At 41.2% G+C, this 19,792-nt stretch overlaps 3 long non-coding RNA genes across 4 annotated transcripts; 1 reads left to right on the top strand and 2 right to left on the bottom strand.

The window, feature by feature from the left end:
* Window positions 1-6,710: 6,710 nt before the first annotated feature.
* On the bottom strand, window positions 6,711-12,299 carry LOC137477157 (uncharacterized). The gene is made up of 3 exons (XR_011000831.1): window positions 10,269-12,299; window positions 8,455-8,641; window positions 6,711-6,815 (listed from the first exon to the last, which is right to left on the bottom strand). It is a non-coding gene; the product is annotated as an uncharacterized lncRNA (long non-coding RNA).
* On the top strand, window positions 6,888-10,567 carry LOC137477158 (uncharacterized). The gene is made up of 2 exons (XR_011000832.1): window positions 6,888-7,165; window positions 7,674-10,567. It is a non-coding gene; the product is annotated as an uncharacterized lncRNA (long non-coding RNA).
* Window positions 12,300-13,680: 1,381 nt separating the features above from the next.
* Window positions 13,681-18,469, bottom strand: LOC137477156 (uncharacterized). 2 transcript variants are annotated; one of them, XR_011000830.1, is made up of 5 exons: window positions 18,295-18,469; window positions 16,901-17,150; window positions 16,191-16,384; window positions 14,540-14,653; window positions 13,681-13,895 (listed from the first exon to the last, which is right to left on the bottom strand). It is a non-coding gene; the product is annotated as an uncharacterized lncRNA (long non-coding RNA). The 2 variants fall into 2 exon arrangements; XR_011000829.1 differs by lacking the exon at window positions 16,901-17,150.
* Window positions 18,470-19,792: the final 1,323 nt, after the last annotated feature.

Consider the following 19,792-nt stretch of genomic DNA (forward strand, 5'->3'; position numbering starts at 1 on the left):
ACATATATACTGATTTAATTGGTCATAACTTCCTTATTATCAGAAGATTTTCTTAGGCTGGTATATACTAATATATGTGTCGTTTGCTTTTCCCTCCATACCACTTGATTTTAATTAAGCCAAACATTGAAGCATTAGGTCTCTTCAAATATTGAGAAAAAAACTTTCATATTCTTTAACAATTAAACTTGTTTTCATTATATGTAAGTTTAAAAAACATCATGGCAATATTGCTTCATAGGCTGAAGCATACAGTAAACATTAATTTTAACTTTGGAAACTACCCCTCTTCCTTCCTAGCCTCATATGCTGATAAACCTTTATTTTGTCTGCCAGCAACCTAAAAATGTATTTTGAAGAGAAAAGCACAGAGATGGCAACATACCAAAGTATCATCATCATTTCCTTAGGTAGGCAAATGAAAAAGAGCAAAATGGTGGCATCTAGTTAAAGAATTACTTGAAGTGTTTCAGGGTGAGGGAACTCAGCTGACTTTGAAACCATCTGTAATAGACTGTGCATCTGAAACTTTTGGCAAGAGTCACCCACTGACCTCTGCTGGCATAATCCAGTTTGTTCTCTTTGGCCTTTTTGTGAGGGCAGCTTTTGCGTAGCTAATGGTGTGAGCTAGTGGGGAGATATTGGAAATGCTGCCTACTGTTCTTTCATGTTCTTTGCCTCTAAAGCAAGTGAGTAAAAAGATAAAACTGTCAAATAGAGGCTGGCCAGTCTATGGGATCCCAAACACCAGCACCCAGATAATGCTGGGCTTTGTGGTAGATAACACATGAGTGCATGGGCTGCAAATGCCAAAGAGAGAGGACAGCACTACACTTGCATGACTGGGTCTCACTATTCTTCCAAAGAATAAGCCTGGGTCTCCTAAAAACCCCACAAGCCCTTTGGACCTGGGAAACGGTAGGGGAATTTTATGTTTGAACTCAAAAATGTAATGATCAGTGCTAGAGGTAGGAGTCCTGAAAATGAAAGATGAGAGGGGAACTGGGAATCCTATTGTGACTGATAGAAGAAGTTGTGGATATTGAATCTGTATGAAAATATGTCTAGAGCATAGAGATGCAGTCATATTGAAATAGCTCTTGTTGCTGTTTGGTACAAGCTTTCTTCCAGCTAGAATTGGTCTAGCTCTTGTTGTATGGATGGCAGAAAATTCTCATATGTGAAAAAAATAAGCCAGAAGTCATGGTATGGTCAGGATGGGGTAAGTAGGCATTACATCTGTCTCTGTTAGTAGTACTTCAGAAGTTTTTTTACTGATGCCTTGGGCTAGAAGAAAAAATCAGTTGAAGTGTAGTTCCAGCTATGTTGAAACCTACTGGTACAGTCTTTCCCTCCTTGGAATATGTCTACAGGCAAAACTTGTATCTACTCCTGAAAGCAGATATAAAATGTTACTGAAATTATAGATTTGTGTTTGGACTCCAACTAGCTTCATATCCTTTCCTGTCTCTAAATGTAACTGCAGGCACAGAGAATGAAATTATGTGCTAGGTTGTGTCAAGAGGTGTAAGTAACAGAAGCCTAAGGCAACCATCCTCATTCTCTTTTAATCACATACACAACAACAAAGCAACCCTACCAGCACTCCTTTTGGCTTTCCCTTACCTCTTTTTAGCTTGAATATCCATGTAAAAATGGTATGTTTGTGAATTGCTATATAAGCTTCACAACTGACTGACACTAGGACTGTGGGTGAGAGGTCTCCCATAAATAAAAATTGTTATTGCTCATGTTTTCAGAGAATTAGCAGCTATGTCTTCTCTCTGGGTATCCAAACAAATTCCTGTTTGATAGTAAGGAAAGACTGGAAAGACTATAATGAATATTTAAATGTTTTAGACTTGAGAGAAATTTAGATGGTTTCTACCTTATTATATAGCTGAAGTAAAATAAGTTCAATCCGTGTCCACCGTTTTGTTTAGCACTTGGAATTTCACCATTTTTAGAGGTGCCCTGAAGTTCCAGATATAGAGGGGTAGCAATGTACCTACTCAAATGTCAATGAACACAGGCACTCTTATCTTACATTATCCTCTTCTTATATAGCTTATTAGCAGAATTTAGCAGTAGGAAAGACTATTTCTTAGTGCTTTTGTGCTGGTTTTTTTTGTTGTTGGGTGTGTTGGGGGGTTGGTTTCGGTTTTGGATATTTCTTTTTGAGGCTAGTTGTAATGTGAATACAAGTGATAACAGTGAATCATCAGGAAAAAAAAACCCTTTGGAAATAAGCCAGAGTCAAATTCTTTTCTCGTGCTCTGTTCAATCTGCTTCCTCTTTAAAAGAAAACTTTCACATTAGCAGAAAAATAAATGCTTAGCCAGAGTTCTTTTTGTGTCCCTTTCAGCAGGGAGAAGGGAATGAGTGTGCTGAGCTCAATGCCCATGCTGGCTTCCTCCTGCCGTGGAGAGTTAACACTCTAAAGCTTTTTCTTCCCCCTTTATTTCTCTTTCTATTTAATTCTTATGAAAAAGTTGTGATGTTACAATTTTAGTATTGGAAACCAAGCACAGAGTTTTGTTGTGAGGAACTGAAATGCTTTGATGTAATCCTAGTTTTTTTCTGGGAGAAGTAACTTCTAGTTTTTAAATGGTTGGTGTGGCTAGAAAACAGAACTGGTATTACAAAGCTCTGAAAAGCACCTCCAGTAAATAAAAATATACCTGTGTATATGATATCTATGTGCCCATTACAGAATACAGATACAGTGTTCTGTCAAAACCTGCTGGTATGATCTCAAACAAGTCACTTTTCCTGTAGTTGCAAGACCAAAACTCCACTCACTAACATAGCTAAAGCCTGCTTTGGAAAAAAATTAACACTTGAATGTTCTTAATGCGAGTACAATTAATTTTCATCAAGACATGCAGACTTACCCACAGCAAGGAATAATGCTTTTTTTTTCCTGTGTACCTACTAAGCACAGGCTGAAGACACACACCCTTTGTCCTTGCAAACAGAATTAGTTTATTTCTTTGACATACTCAGTAGTAAGTATATTATGCACTATTTCTTTGACATACTCACTAGTAAGTATATTTTACATCATAGCTGATGCATGGGAGTTGAGAGTATTGTAGTCTCTTAGGTATCATCGGTTTTATTCCAATCTGTTTTTCTAGTTTCTAAAACCTCACGTCTAGCTTTTGATTTCTATTTTTCTTTCCAGCTCTGAAGGAAAGTTATAAATGAGATGAACAGTTTGGCTGATGTCAGGCTTAACTAACTTGCTAATTAAGCCTGACTGCTGAAATGTAGCTTCTGTTTTCCCCTGTACAGATACTACATTATACTTTTTACATATTTGGATCCACAAGGAAATGTTTTTCCTGCCATAACTTAGAGTTCCCTGATACCTAGTGCAACAGCTGGCCTTGCTGGAGCTCCCTTGCACCTCCCAGTGAGTCACAGCTTGCTGTGATTTTGTGAATGGCAAACCATTTGCAAACCTAAACCATGCTGACCTTTTCCCTCAGAAAACAGTTGCTGCAGCCAGAAGAGGTACTAGAGGTGTCAGACCAGGGTACTGTTGCTAGTGCTCTTACCTGTAGTTGTGATGAGCTCTGCAATGCTGTGATTAGTGTGGTTTTGGGACATGGAGCACCAAAAATAAAAAGAGGGGAGAGAATCTGTCTTGTAGTTGCTCTTCAATGCAAAGATCATTCAGCAGCTGCTGCCAGCTTTGTTAGACAGCCTATCTGAAAGCACTGGTATTTTTCAACCATTGTTGGTGAGAATGAGGTTCCTTCACATCTGTCACAAGAGAAACCTGGGTGTAAAGAGCCTTATGAGAGCAAATGCTAAGTGTCCTGAAGTAGAAATGTTGTGAAATGGAGCAGCAGCTAAGGTGGGTCTGAGTCCCGAGGCCCTGTGTAGAATTAATTGCCTATGGTTTACTTGGAGGTAATGTCTGTGTGCTGGTGAGAGCCAGAGAGGCTGTTCTGGAGACACACAGTTACAGCTTGGTAGCTGCACTGTGCTCAGCCCAGGGAAATCTACTGGAGGCCATGTCCCAGCGTGGGAGACTGAGCTAACAATCTCGAGACTTCCCAGGTTTCCTTAAACTAAACAATCAAGGGAGAAAATGCAAGTTAAAAATGTCCATAAAATAGGAAAAAATCCTTTCAGGTACATGAATTGCCCCTAGTGACCCTAGGTTTACCCACACCCCTTTTACTTTTGCCCTAAGTGAAAGTCTTGTTTTAAACAGAAAATCTGATAGCACAGACCAACAGTGCTATTTATTGATGTAGATACATTTACTTTAAAAGTATTTAAGCAGTGCTTTAGCTAGGGAATTAGATCTATCTAATATGGTACAGTATAGCTGAAGGTGCAGAAAACATTCTTACATGACAAAAATGCAAAGGCTTTCCTTCTGGTCCTCAGCTCCTCTGATGCATGCCTTTTGTTACAGTTCACTGCTTGGTTACAGTTTCGTGTGCTAAAGTCTGCAATTGCTGAAAAAAAAAAAGGAATAAATGATGCTGGAAAGTAAATATAATTTGCAGCCTCGGTTTGAACTATAGGTTCATGTTCAGCATATTGTATATTTCTTTATTTTTCTTGAACCTGTTAGAAGAATGTTCCATCTGAGCAGTTGCTCTAAAAGCAAATGAAACATAAGGCATCAATGTTTGTTCGTGTGCTAATTCTCTGAGATAAAATGCTTTGTTGTATCCTGCTAATAAATCCTCAATTTTTTTGGTATCACAGACTTACACATCAGAGACTCCAGACTAAAGCAGGCTGCTTTCTTGAGGGCTAGGAGAGACATTCACATTGGAGCACTCCTTCTTAACCTCCAGACAAACCCTTTATCTTCACTAACGTGCATTCTTTTACTTTTTGCAAAAGATACCCCAAATTCTGTTTTGCCATCTGTTCTGTGGCAATTGAGGCTTCAGAGGATTGGCTATTTATTACCTAATAGCCATGGATAGAAATACAGTAAATTCTTTACAAAATAAAAATCAATACTCACTGACATACTGCATATTGAGGAAAATAATTGTTTATGGCACACAGCTTAAGCTGTTCTGGTAATCACGTTGAAAAATACAATATTTATTCATTAGATCAAATTTAATGAGGCCTCCTGGCAGTAATTATAAAAATTACTGTAGCAGTAAATTACTAATGAGTTGTGATGTGCTTCCTACCTGTGAGGAAGGACTGGGGGTTGAAAGAATTGATATCCAGACAACACTAGGGAGGGTGAGATCTTGAGGCTAGGAGTCAAGCTCACAGCAGCGCAGAAGTTGTTCACTGCACCGGAATGGTTAAACTAAAAACAAAAAAGAGGGGAAAAAATAGCTGGGAGACTAATAATCATGAGTTTCACTTTAAATCGTAGCTCTACATTTGTTTCCAAACCAACACCTATAGGCAAGGGAACAATGTTATCAATGGGAGGAACAGACTTTTTTGTACATTGTCTTGCTACAAACGCAGCTGAAGTGACCTAATTTACTGTAGTAGATCTTAGGCTGGGAATAGCTTCTTGCTTTCCAGTTGCTATAAAGTTCCATGCAAAACACAGCAAAGAGGACAATGTTTTCTTAGTGCCCTTAAATCTTCAGAAGAGTCACCTAAGATGTGGAGCTAAGACAAAGGTTTAAGTCCCCCACCAGCTTGCTTTCAGGCAGGGGAGTTTGACCCGGATTTCTTTCTTCTGAGACAAAGCTTTAAGAAATGCAGAGGCTTTTGGTAGCAAATGGTACACAGTATGAATAACACCAGGGCATAAAGGTGTAAATATGGTGCCACTTCTATCAAAGTCCAGGTTGCTGCTGAGCACGGGGTGTTGCTACAGTAGCAGAGACTGGCTAGAGAAAGGGGTTCTGCCACATGCCAAAATGAATGCAAAAATGAACTGACATATAATTATACTTCTATCTGTAGCTTTTAAAGGTACTGTAGATGTGACAGGTGGTCTTTGGTATCATAAAACACAATTAAATTGGCTATCTTTTAGAAAATATTTAGCAAAAATCTTTTTTAAAAGATTTTTTAAAAATCTTTTGCTGCAAAAGATTGATTCTGGATTGAAACATCTGAAAAAGACTGTGTGTTTTTCTCTCTCATGGCACAGAACTGCTCTTAAATATATTGCTGAGGCTTTAAAGGACTGGGGAAATCTAGCATGACTTATTTACTCCTTATGTTGGTGTGCTGTACTAAAAGGAGCCACTAGGCATGGATACTTCCACACACCCTTACACATTGTCAAGTCAAAAGGGGAGAGAATTGTGTCCACTCACCCTGTAGTCATCTTCCAAAACCCTTGAAACAAGCAGAAATGAGGTAGGGGTTTCTTAAGCTGAAAGAGCCCCTAAGAGTCAAGCTTAACAGTACTGGGCCCAAGACCCTTTGTAGCTTTAGCCTCACACCTAAAAGACTGTATATGCTGAAAATACATACAAAGCCTTGGGCAAGCTCGGAAATGAACAGCAACCTGTCAGCATACAGCAGGATTATTTTTGCATTTTCCATACTTTCAAGGGTACATCTTTTCCTCCCTCTAAAAATAAGTGATTTGCAGTGGTTTGGCTAAGTCACATTACCTTGTTATTGAAATAAGGCAAGAAGAGCTTTTGCCATGATGCAATTACAAAAAGACAATGTCTCTCAGCCATATATAAATATATTGCTGAGGCTTTAAAAGGACTGGGGAAATCTAGCATACCTTATTGCCACGCATTTCCTCAGTGACCTTAGGAAATTCAGTCTTCCCCTGTTTCTCTTTTTAAAGCAGAGAAATCCTCTCCAGGCTTTCCCTTGCAGTCTGATCCTGTCTGGAAAAGAAAATCAAGTGGTTTTTTTTTTATTATTGGCTAAACTGAATTTGGCAATGGACAGATGTTCACTTTGCATACAGCTGTGCTGGCTGAAGATATATTTTTCTGTCTTTCTGGAGGCTAAATTACCACTGATAGAAAATTCTGTGGTCTTCAGATAGAAAACACTTTAGAAATAGGAATTATTGTGGGTTGGATTTTCAGAATTGCTGTCAGCCACAGCTGAAATCAGTGGAAGCTGTGGGCTGAAAAAACCTGGAGCCCTGAACTACAGTAGTTTACATGAATGTAGAAATAGTTAATGGCTAGCACAGGATTTTGGATCAATCTCCAGTAAAAGCTCTCAGGTAAATACAGAAGGTAGATGTGCTGGAATGCTCCTATTTGGTTTTTTTTTTTTGCCTGTGTTGCTTTTTGATGTTTGTTTCAGTTTTTTTTAACTGCAGAATGCAGGTCTGAGGACTTACTGCCCAGAAGGCTACAAGGCTGTCTGACTATTGTCTAATGATGCAAAATAGATTTTCAGTTAGTATTGTGAATTCTTAGGGCAAAATGAGAGCAATTTACCTAATGTTTCTTCTACACCTATGAAATTAATTTACTATATGTGGAGGAAGGGGGGACACTGTGGAACTAAATCAAAAAACTAAATAATAATGATGAAGCTTTTAAAAGAGAATGTCTCACAATCTGACATAAGTAGTAAGATTGTTGCTGTGCACTATTACTATAATTAAATTACATTCTGCTATTGCATTAAACTAATCTATCAGTAATACTGTACTTAGCAGCAAGATTTTGTCACATAAACATTATGTGCCTTTCAACTTCTGCATTTTGTCTTGCAAAATGCAGGGAAAATACAGAAATTGGAGGAGCAGAATATAACATGAAAAGCTATAGCGCTGGAAAAAGGCCAGCTGGTTCAACATGCCAATCCTTTTAAAGCAGGTAAGTAGAGTGTTAGAATACATTTACCAAAAGGGTGGAACATGAGATGCATGCATGAGGTGCCTGCTATTACTTTGAAAATGTTAGGTAACGATCTAAAAATTATCTTTCTAGCCTTTTCCCAAACAACAGAACACATAAGGCTAAATCAGAAGCTGCTGAAAGTAAACTGTTAAGAAAAACATGCAAATAATAACTGAAATGAAGCTGCAATCTTTTATCTGAGCAGAGGCAGAAAAAGAAGGGGGCTACGGATCACTGAGACTATGATCAGTGAAACGACAGCTGATCAGAGAGGTGCAGTCTTTAGAACAATGTTAGCTTTTGCAGACCTAGGAAGCATAACAATATTTTTCAAACTGAAGACTTCATTCCCATCGTAAAAGATCAAACCATCTTTCAGAGCAGCAGATCCTGTCCTCTCTCTGCCTGGTAAGCTGTTGTACATTTATTCTGGTGCTAGTTCTTTTCCAAATGAAAAGAACTGGTGCTTTCATCCACATCCTCTTGACAGCTATCCCTTTCTCACCTTTGCAAAATACAGACTGTGTTAATTGTTCCTTTTTGTTATCATGCACAATTACTTGGATTTTAGCAAAAATTACCAAGGAAAATGACAAGCAGATTTCTGTCCCTTTGCTTACCTCTCCCATAGCTAGCATACAGATACACACTATAAACTTACTGTATGCCAAACTGCTGTAACTAGGACTACAGCATTTGCTGTCCTTCCTGTATTTGCCTCTGCCTTAAAATGTTCACTGAACCATCCCAATCTGCACTCCCGGTGATCTAATTGTGCCGGCAATATGCCGGGGTGGACATGCTGTTCGTTAAGGATTCAGATGAATACAGGGGTTCTCTTCCAGCTCCTGGGGGTGGGAACAGGATGAAAACATTGTGAGACTTTATTAAGTCTTAGAAGACTGCCACCCTTGCCTCTGGCAGCTTCAGGGGTGGGAATTAGCCTTTATAGGGAGTTTATCATCTGTAATACATATTTATGCTGTGTCCATCCTGCATAAGAATGCTCTCAGTAAAACTTAGGCTAGGCTGCAATAATACTTTGCACTTCTTTGTTGCCTTTCATCTGAGCATTTCATTGTGCCTTTAAAAAGCTTTCATTAGCTAAAATTCACAACTCTGCTGTGCAGTAACTGTGGATTAACACCTCCACCACATGCAAGATACAGTTCAGAGAAGCAAGGACTGGAGTAAGTGGTTTTAAAAAGCTGCAAAGAATAGGGGTGTGGGGGGAAATGGAATTGATTATTTCCATATCTATGTGCTAGCTCTGTGTTTTCTATCTAAATATCTTAGACTTGGATTGATGTTCTGGCTTTGTTCTGCTGCATTTTTAAACGCTGATGTGTGGCAAATTTAGCATTGTTTCAAAATTCTGAAGGTATTAATTTGCAGGTTCATTTATTATCCACTGGAAATCTATCCTTTGATAACTGGATGCAGATGTAGCCATGAGAGTGATATAATTGCCTGTGGAGCTAGGTATGCATTTTAAGTATTGCTAAGCTACAGGGTCTAGTTTCCCCGGGATATGTATGACTCTTGTGAATACCAGTTACACACATTCCAGAGAAGAGAATATGCCCCTAAAGCTACAATGTCCTTCGTGCACAGGCTCCAATCCTCTACAAAGCTTACATTTCACAGGATTTGACATTATTGGTTCTTTTGGGATCAATGAGAAACTCACCACCCATCTCCAGTATCTCTGAATTACAGAGCAGAACCAGATCAAACACAGAAGAGTTCCCTCATTTATCCTGCCTCTGTAATACATCAGAGTGTGTGCTGCATTCATTTTGTGTAGGCGGGCTGGTGTCTAATGTACTCTGTGAACATATTTATAAAGGATTAACCTGTGCCTGGTGTTCCTAAAAACTGATTTATTTAAAATACATATTTTATTCTACTTGTCTCAACCATACAAATCATTCCTGTTTAGCTTTGATGTTAGTCATTTTTGCTGCAGTGTAATGCACTGCACATTATCAGTAGTCCTGCTATGTATGACAGGCTTTCTTCCCCCAGCCAATACTCCTCAGTGCATTGTATCACCTGCATCTGAAAATTTTACCCTGCAGTGAAAGTGTTCACTAATAGTATGTACTGCTTAGCAAACGCTGGAACACCGAGGGTTTCAATAGGGTGCTGTTGCTTTCAGAGTGTTTAGAAGCAAACTGGGTGTAGAAGGTCAGGAATCACAGGTGCTGGGAAAGACCTGGATGCACTTTGTACCTGGAATGCTCTGTGTGTGCACACATGCTCTGACTTGGCACCTTCATGCTAAGAAGGATCCAGTAAAGTGAAGCTCCTGGACTGCAAACAGTTGCAGCCCTACCTCCGACCAGCCCCAAGTTAAGTATGTATATTTAAAATGATTTACTATGACACAGGCAATATTTAGAAATTTGTTTTGTATAGGAAAAGGATTAAAAGGAAATACTAATGAATAGCTTGTCAACAGGGAATTCTTACCTTCACCTGCAATACATAAAGATAACTCCAAAATGTGAAGGGCAGTTTGAGAAGTTGCCGACTAGGAACTTGGGATAAAACTGAAAAAGGGCAGACTTCTGATGAAGGATTAAGGGTAATTTATTGAAGTTATCCACCATAGGGAAAATGACCAAAGCAAACACTGGAAAACCTGTTTCTTCAGATGTTTGACAGCCAGACTTAAGGTTTCTTCTCACCTTGGTCTTCAACCAAGAATTCAGGGCTTGGTTTGGTTTTGGCGTTTTGGTTTTTATTTTGTATCAGCCTATACTGGGATAGCAACTGTGTGAAAAAGCTTACAGAGTTTTCAGTATCTTCTGAAAGGAATAGTGGTACTTGATTATACTTTTGTTACTCATTTGATTGCCATTGAATTCAAGGAGTGCAGGCCACTATAAATTCTGTTCTTGATACCACAGTTTTTGTATAACTCCTGTGTCAGATATTATTTGTTGTACCATCAGTCCATCTTATCTGGATATAAGAAAACATAAAAATCAGTGTGTATAGCAGGGGGAGGAAGATTCTTCTCAGCAGCCCATTAGTCAGTTTTTTTAGTTCATTTTCTTCTCCATTGTTCAAATACTAACTCAGAAGCTTGCAAATGTTTCTATTTCTTGCCAAGACAGTGCTTCTTTTGCCCTGGCACACATTAATTTTTTTTCCCTTTTCTTGTGTTTTGAGTGCAGCTGAACAACAAATTTCTCTCTGTTTAACAAGCAACTTCCTCATATTAAAAGTTTTTATCCAAACCAAACTATCTTTTTTTTTTTTTTTTAGCACAGTTCTGAATTTGTATTTGTTAATTAAATACTGACAAGTGAAAAACAGCAAGTACAGCAAATTGTGTGTTTGTGGGCTTTCAGAACTGCCCCTCTGGGACCCGAGCCTGTCTGTCTCATGGAGCCACGGCAACAGCCATTCTTTGAGAGGTAAGCCAGTAAGACAGCAAGTTGCTATTCATCAAACAAGAGTGGCTCCTTCAAAAGAAATCTAACCTCTTTTCTGCCATTCCATGTGCTTTAGGCTCAACAGTACTCAGAAATTTTCATGCAAGCTACACCCATTTTGCACCCCTCCCTGAAATGGAGATAGTTTTGTTTTATAGCAGCAAAATAATTTGCTGCCTATTTTCTCACCAATGTAGGAGACTTCCTTTAAGGGGAAGTTGGCTCATGGGAGGCCAAAGGAGAACATGGCTAGAGAGATGGATGTGTGTGTACGTGCATCTGGAGTTCTTTTGTTCTACCCCTGCTAGCTTTGACTGTTAAAACAGCCATTTCAGTAATTTCTTGGCTGGCTTTGCAGGGAATAAAATCTTGGTCTTTGCTGCTCCTGGAAGAGAGGTTGTCATAATGTTGCTCCCCCACTTGACTGACAGACACCTTTGCGAACACACAGCATGTTTCATCTCAAAGCACTCGATGAATATCCTTAACCCCCCCCTCTGGACCAGCCCACCTCTACTTGCAACGCTCCTTGTCTTTTCTCACAGGATTGCAATCCTTGCCTTTTGTTCCTCCTTCTCAGGAGTTAATACCTCCCCACCTTACAAGTCAGCAGCAGATTCTGTCAGTTTAAAACCCTAAATAACAAACCCTCCTACCCTGAAGGCCTTTTCCTTTCAAGCCTGTATTTTTCTAGCCTGTGAGGGAGTCAGTGCCATAACCCTGAGTTTTCATGGAATAGTTTCTAAGCCTGTATCTGTGTATCATGAATATCTTCCAAAGAAGGAATGAAAATCCCCTCTTCTGGCAGCTCCTGTATTTTGTGCCTTCCTGCCCTCCCTCCCCACCATCCTGTGCTCCTTATATGCCCCTTCACGTCATCCCCTCTACATGCGATGTCTCCTTTCAAATCCTCATTCACTGCTGCTCTCATCTCAGCCTGCTACAGCTGTTGCCTGACAATGCAGTCACAGCCCAGAACCCAAGCATTTTTTGCCTCTGTTAAGGTGTCCCACTGTTGGTCTTTTGCAGATTTCCAGAAACTGGATGACCCGTGACACAAGTTTCCAATCTTTCTCTCTCCTCCACACTCTATTCTATTTCCCCATCTGTTGAATTCCTGTGGCTTGAAGAAGAAAGCAGAAGCTTGGTTCTTTTCTTTTTACCCCATTTAAGATTTCTGGTATCACATCCCCACCTCTCTAGCTGAGGGGTTTTTCGGCAGTCTGTGGTATTGCTTCTTGTTTCCTAAAATGCTGCTGTTAAGAAATACTAGACACATCTGCCCTGGGGATAGTTGAGTGTATCTAAGCCAGAGACAGGAGACTGCTGGCTTAGAGGCAAGAGGTGACTCCTCCACAGAAATATGAAATAGGTGACATACAGGGCCAGCTTATAAAGGGAGGCATTAACAGAATTCGTGTTCATTTCAAAGACACAGAAAATGATCCTGAAGATACACTGAACATATGAGATTGTTAGGTGATCTGACGATCTCTGGCATTTTATCACTTGTGTTTGCTGTTTCTGACACATTGCTGAGCCAAACATGCTTAAACTGTGCACGTATTCTGATTTTTCCCTTTACCTCCTCACTCTGTCCCACCTTACTTTAAAATGTCAGCTGCTTAGAAATCAAAGGAGTTTTTTTCAAATATCTCAGATGGTGGCATGTCAGGTAGGTATATAAGAGACAGAGGGGGTTGAAACAGGAGGATAAAACTATCACGATGACTGAGGCCTCCGCATGCTTTGCAGCATGCACGACAGGGAGGATGTCCTTCCCTGGAGGAAGCTTACAGCTCCTGCTACTGACCATTACTATGGGGTTTTAGACACGACAGTGATTCAAGTTTTGTTTTCAGTCTCTGTTGGTTTTTTTTTCCACCTTCCCAAACCCAGGGGACTGACAGCCAGGCTAAGCTGACCACTCCACCAGTCCTGTCTATGTGTAACCTCTCTGGTACCTCTTTCACCTGCTCTGCAGTCCCTCCCCGTACACGCTGTGCTCCAGCAGGGAGGCTGTCTTGGAGCCCAGCTGCATAACACTGCTTCACAGCAATGATTTTGCTCCCCGGTGACTCACTGCATTTTGCACCTGATGGTAAAAGATAATCTGTCACCTTAAATCCTACTAGTTCTGCAAGATAGCTTTTATATAATCAGTGGGTACTTTTACCCTCTTTTGTCCAAACATGAATATAAGGTCCAGCTTGAATCCCCCATATATTTTTTTAAAGAAAGCAGCTGTGTTGTCCTTCAGGAAAACAGCTTGTAATTTAGCATTACTGTGTTATATCCCCTAGGCAACGCTTTCTGTCTTCAGGACATATATTTATCACAGACATCACAGTATCTCTATGGTGGTTTAGTTTTCCATCAAGCAAAGCTAAAAGAGCATTTAATTCCATAAAGCTCTGATTGATCTCCACCACAATGTACCTCTGGTGCTTTTCTCAATGTCTCCTCTGCTGAACAAGATTTCTTCTTCCACTTTTGATCTCTCAGAAGTCTGAACTGATCTCAGAAGTGTGGGCTTGCTTTGCCTTCTAGCGCTACCTGTCTTTGTGCTTGGCAGAGCTTTCCTGTCCTTTGGTCAGCTCTGGAGTCCTGGTTAGCTCCATCAGCCAGTGGCTCTTTGCCTCACTCACGAGGCTACCTGTGGAGAACTGAATGTATGTAAGCAAGTAAATAATCTGCCAGCCTTGGATGGCTTTCACTTTTTGCTTTCAGTTTCATTTTTGGTATTATAAAACAGTCATGGAGAGTAGATAGATGGACACATCTTAATGTGTTCAATTAAGATGAACAGAAACATCACAGCCCCACTACTTGCTCTGAAACTTTTCTCTGTTCTTAACAGAAGCTATTTTGTTAATTGCTCCTTCTTCTGGTGATCATTTCACCCTTGAGCTCAGAGCAGTGCCCTTTTGTTAAAAATTCTGATCCCAAAAAACACTAGAAACCAAGCTTGGTCTTCTGCGTAGCAGATATTGAGTCCTACAGCATTTGTCAAACGTATTTGATCAGTGCACACAACTTGAGAAAAAAGCAAGCAAGCAAGGAAGAAGTGGGAATGCAAATTTTAGAGAAATCTTTCAAAGTCTGCAGTAATTGGCAAGGTAAATGCAAGGCTCTTTCTGCTTTTCATAACACTGGTAATATCAGTTTATGATAAAAACCTATTCTGAGTTACACAAGAAGGTAAGATATTTGCCAAAAAAATTCTTTCGTTTCAATTCTATTTTTTATAATGGACATGAAGTGCCATCCATGCTGAATGACTGTTGGCATTTGACTTACCACCGAGCGACTGTATGTTGATGGATAAGCCAGTCTCATCCAAGTGTCAGGAAGATTATCAAAAAAAAGAGCTGTCTGTAGTTGCTCCATCTCTGAGGAGATTGCCAACTCACTCTAACAAAAGAAAACATTAGTGTGCTATTTGCGTCCCACAAAGAGACTGTGATAAGATGACATGATAAATGATAGAGGGCTTTTTTTTTTTTTTTCCCCAGGAAAAACACATAAGGTAGCTAAATCGTCAAGTGTAAAGAATATTTTGGCTCTTGCTACTGGGGTGAGTAATTTATTTTTAAAAAGGGGAAACAGAAAAACAAGAGTGTAGGTTCTGGGTTTTCACTCTAATTGCATTAAGTAATTATATGATATAGTTATTCATATACATACACGTGGAAGCACCCACCTACGCATATGTACAGAGAGAAAATGATAAAGGGCCAAATTACTAACTTGCTTTCTGATATCCCACAGAAAATTGTACATGCAATCAAGCTACCATTCTGCTGGCTTGCTTGCACTAATGGCTATTTGAGTGCCCATGTTTTGTTACTCTGAATTAAAGATCGAAAAGAAGGTAATTTTAGGTGGCAAAAAAGGAGGTCTCTTAAAAAAACTAGCTCTGTGAATTAGACTTTCAGTACCTACTTTTGGAGTGGTATGCATTAACTACAGCTCTGCGTGGATTTACCACAATTGTCTGTGTAAATTGCTAGCAATGCCTAAGAAGCTATTGGTTGCCCAGTTATGTGATTGAACATATATTACATGTTAGTGCAGCAGGTACATTGCTGTTTGAGATTGCTAGATATTATGAAAATTTGGCCTTCTATGATGAAGAACATTACATGTTGCTATTGGGCACTTTGTTGGTGCTGAGAGACATATTATTACCAAAAATTGCCCAAGATATGTGATGAGTTACCTACGTCCTTTTCACCTCACTTCACTGCACCCACCAGATGCACAGGGAGACCAGGACTTGTGCGTTGCTGATGCTGCACCTCCACCTGCAGTTAATGGCCATCTCCTATTGACGGTCAAATGCCACATCCTGATGGCTTTGAAGATGTTGATCATTTAACACAATCTGAACCATGTGCCTTTTCCAGTAGGGATCTATACATAGTAGTGTTCATTTTTTGCATCAGAAGGTCTCTTGAGGCATCCAACAGCTGCCTCCCTTCTCTCCTATGGATAGCCTAAAACACCAGTGAACATATACCATAACTAGCAACCAGATCTCTTTGCAGTTATAACAGAAGAGACAAATTTCTGCAATGGCAGAAGAGAAGAATGTACCAACCTTACTTCCATGTCTGCACTGAAACGGGAATCAAACCATAATAAGAGGTCTTGCATTTTGCTTCCTAGTATGCAGAGAGAGGATTTCAGTGTCCTGAGTTGTTTAATGATATTTTTTTCCACACAAATCAAAAGAATTTGATATATGGAGATGAGTTACATGTTTGGAGTAGGCAGCGTATGAAAGCCCAGTTTTAAAATAAATTAAATGAGAAATAAGCTCCCCAAGTGTCACTTACACTGTTACTGGCATTCACACTGATGCTATTTAAAGCCATGCATCCCCTAAGATTAGTAAAGCAAAGCACATCTTCAGACCTAAGTTAAGTTCTTGGAGAGAATGCCTTACCTTATCTATAAGCGGATCCAGTCTTTCATATTCTGGAAAACAAATCAATTTATGTGAGTATCATTCTGGTGGTGTTTGAGTAAAATATCTGATCTTCCTTTCCTCTGAAAGATTTTTTCTTTATATTGTCTAGCTCTGCCTTCATCCTCAAGAGATACCATGTTGCATGAGGCAACTGTCTCTTGTACCCACAACTGCATAAATGTAAAGGAAATTATAAAAACTGCATAAATGTAAAGGAAATTATAAACTTTGCTTATCTTTATGCGGTGAAAGCATTTCTGTGCCTTCATGTCATAGTATGAAGGGTATGGAGGATTTATCCTGTGAAATGGAGAAGGAGAGGAAAATCTGTGCATATCCATGCTGTTAGGAAGAAAAGCAAATTCTGGCTTACAGTTTGGAAATAATGGCATTTTGCAACCTGACAAAGGATGCTAAATGGCACAATGCTATTAATATATTGTAACATTCCAGCAAGATCTTTTTTTCTCTGTGGTGCAAAATAATGCGTATATTTATGTCTCACGTATACTAGACATCACTCACTGCAAATTTCAGATTTAATCCCTGCAAGAAAACAGGTATGAAAATATCTAATTCTATTGAAATCGGTTTCTGTAGGAGGAAGAAAACCCCAAATAAACCCATAGACATAGGCAAAAACTGTCTTGTGACAAATTTGAAGCCTGCTCTGTGTTTTGACTGACCTTGTCTTCCACAGCTTAGGAGACTCCTTCCGCAGTCACTCCTTAGTGACTGAGTATTTGAATTGCAGCTCTAATGGCATATGGAGCATGTTTTCTGCAGGTATTACAAAAGCAATCTCCACATTGGGGTGCAGCCATAACGTATGACACTTCGGGGAGGTAGTATTTTATTCATATTTTTATGGTAGCCTTCATAATCCAGGTTTGAAGAGACTGCAAACCCTGAAGCAAGCACCGACTTCCTATCAAACTGTCAAAAAATAATAAAAACCTTGTCTCTAAGACACTGCTGGCAATCCTCACTAGACAGAATAAGGAACCTGCTTAGGCATAAATGAAATAGTTCTATTATGGAGCCATTGTTGAGAACAAGACTTTTATATCACTATTATATCAGTGGAAATTAATCTAATTTGTTCCCCATTTTAATTAGCCCCTTTATGTCACACCCAAGTTCCAATGCTTGCAAGAAAAAAGAGGAATTTTTTTAATAATCATATTATCCTTCTGAAAGAAAACAGCAGAAAGAAAAAATTAATTTAAAAATAAAGAGACAGGAATATTTTTAAAAGAAAAATGTTATTTCTTCCAAATTATGAAGTGCTGCTTTCTGGTGTAATATTGTTATTCTGTGTGGCAACTTATTAAATGAAGCAATTTATGGTAGCATCTCTGAAAGATGCCATCCTTTATTGAAATGAAAGTAATAGCACAAGGACTGTAAAATAAAAAGACAGAATATCTTCTTTTAGACCATTACAAAAATACATGTATTGTCTATTTGAAAATCAATACAGTATCATAAAATAAAATGGAGCTGTAGTATCATTATCGTCATTTTTTCTATTTCAAATGGTTTGCTGAGAGCCAAATTGTGTCTTTTATGGAAAAAGAATGACAAATGCTTTAATTCAATATCACATGCATGTGTATATATGAGCTGAAATTCTGCTACAACTCAAAGCTGTTAGGCAAATATTTTAGTATCACCACAAGTTTAAAAACAACAGACATGTGGGAGTGCATCCATTTATTTACACTTGTACTGACTTAAAATTCAAAATGCTATTTGAAGCTTTTAAAGTACTGCTGTGGGATGTTAAATTACTGCTGAATTCTTGCTGTTCTGAGATACCTTTCAACCTGCCAAGATGCATGATGATGATAATAATAATAATAACAGCAGTAGTGTGGGGATCTTTAAAATAATGCGGGGCTTATTTCTGGAAGATAAATACCATTTTCACTAACCCCTGTTTTATGATTCAGCATTTCTAATACAATAAAGTGAAATAATGAAAGTAAAACAACAACAGGTTTGTGTGGGCTGGGAAAGGGAAAACGAGCACGTGCATTGTCAGAATTTCTGCAGAAACTGTAGGGGGAAAGAAAACCTCATGTAAGTGGCGCTTCCCTCTCTCTTCCCCACGGGGAAAATTCCTCCTCTTGTTTTTAGTGTTCGCTACATTTCCTTCTTTTATTCCTTTTTCTGATCTCGTCCTTTTGTTCCTCGTGTCTCCTCGGACGCCTCTCCTTCCTCCCGCAGCGGGAGCTCCCGGCAGCGGGGCCGGAGCGGCGGCCGCGGGATGGCGCGGGGCGCTGCAGGTGAGCGGGGCGGCGGGCAGGCGCGGAGCCCTCGGCGGGGGCCGCGTGTGCGCAGGGCCTGCTGCGCTCCTGCCTCCCTCCTCGCCCTGCCTCCTTGCCAGGGACAGCGTGGGGATGAAGCCCCCGCCTGTGGCGCTGGGAGCTTTCTACACCTGCCTTGCTCAGGGCTGCGGGGGAGGAGGAGGTGAGATGGCAAATGTGTTCTCAGGTGAGGATGGGGGCTGTGAACCACCCGTCTCCGCCGCGCTTGGCTTGCATGGGTTGGGAAGGAGCTTTTTGCTACGTGCTCCCATCACCATCTGACGAATGCCGGCTTCAGCGAGGAGCCCTCCGCCCGCCAGGCACGGCCACTGCCACAGGCAGATAATCACCGAATGCCCCACAGATGTGGGAGAGGACTTCTCCGCCTCTCTTGCTGAAATAGTTTGTCGCACCTGGACCATTGGTCATTAGCACCGCTCGGCCACAGCAGCGCGGGCACGGCACTACAAGAAATCTTTGCATTGCTATTGGGATCAGAGGTCACCGCTGCAGGGGACCAGGGCTGGTTTTTTAAACAGCCAAGTCTGTTTAAGGTGTAATTCCTCAGGAAGAACAGCGTGCTTGTGGCCATTTAAACGAGTTAACGGAGCGTGCCCGTTCAAGCTCTTGTGTGCTTTTCCCCAGGCACAAACCCCAGCTCGACGGGCGGGCGCCCTGGGTTGCTGTCGTCCGAGTCGCCTCAGCCCCGCAGGTCTGTGACCTCTGGCTCCTGCCCATGTCACATCCCTGTCCTCCGGGTGGAAACTGCGGAAGAAAGTGCAGGATGCGCCTTAGTTTCGCTGACACCGCTCCAGCCGCGCTGGCTCCCGCACTGGTAATGACCGGGCTTACACAGGCGCCCGGGCGGGAGGCTCCGGGTCGGGGGGCGGGTTACAGACTCTCCCCGCCGGTGCCTGGGCGTTGGCAGCGGGTGCTGGGAGTGCGGCCCTGCGTGGGGAATCCCGTATGCCCGCACTCCGGCGTCCACACGAGCGTCTGCGAGCGGGAAACCTCCCCCGGAGGCCGAGGCCGCCGTCCCAGCCCCGCAGCGCTGCCCGGGGTCAAAGGCGCTCCCCGCGGGACTCCCCCGCCGGGTCCGGGCCCGGCCGGGCCCCCCGAGCCCAGCCGCGCCTCGGCGCGGCCCGCGGCGCAGCCGCCGGCAGGGGGCGCTCTGGCTCCGGGAACGCGCTGCCGCTGGCCCGGCCCGGCCCAGGCCGCCCCGCCGCCGCGGGCAGGGCTAGGGCCGGGTAGGGGCGCGGGCGCGGG

Source organism: Anomalospiza imberbis, chromosome 7, assembly GCF_031753505.1.
Source record: "Anomalospiza imberbis isolate Cuckoo-Finch-1a 21T00152 chromosome 7, ASM3175350v1, whole genome shotgun sequence".
Taxonomy (NCBI): domain Eukaryota; kingdom Metazoa; phylum Chordata; class Aves; order Passeriformes; family Viduidae; genus Anomalospiza; species Anomalospiza imberbis.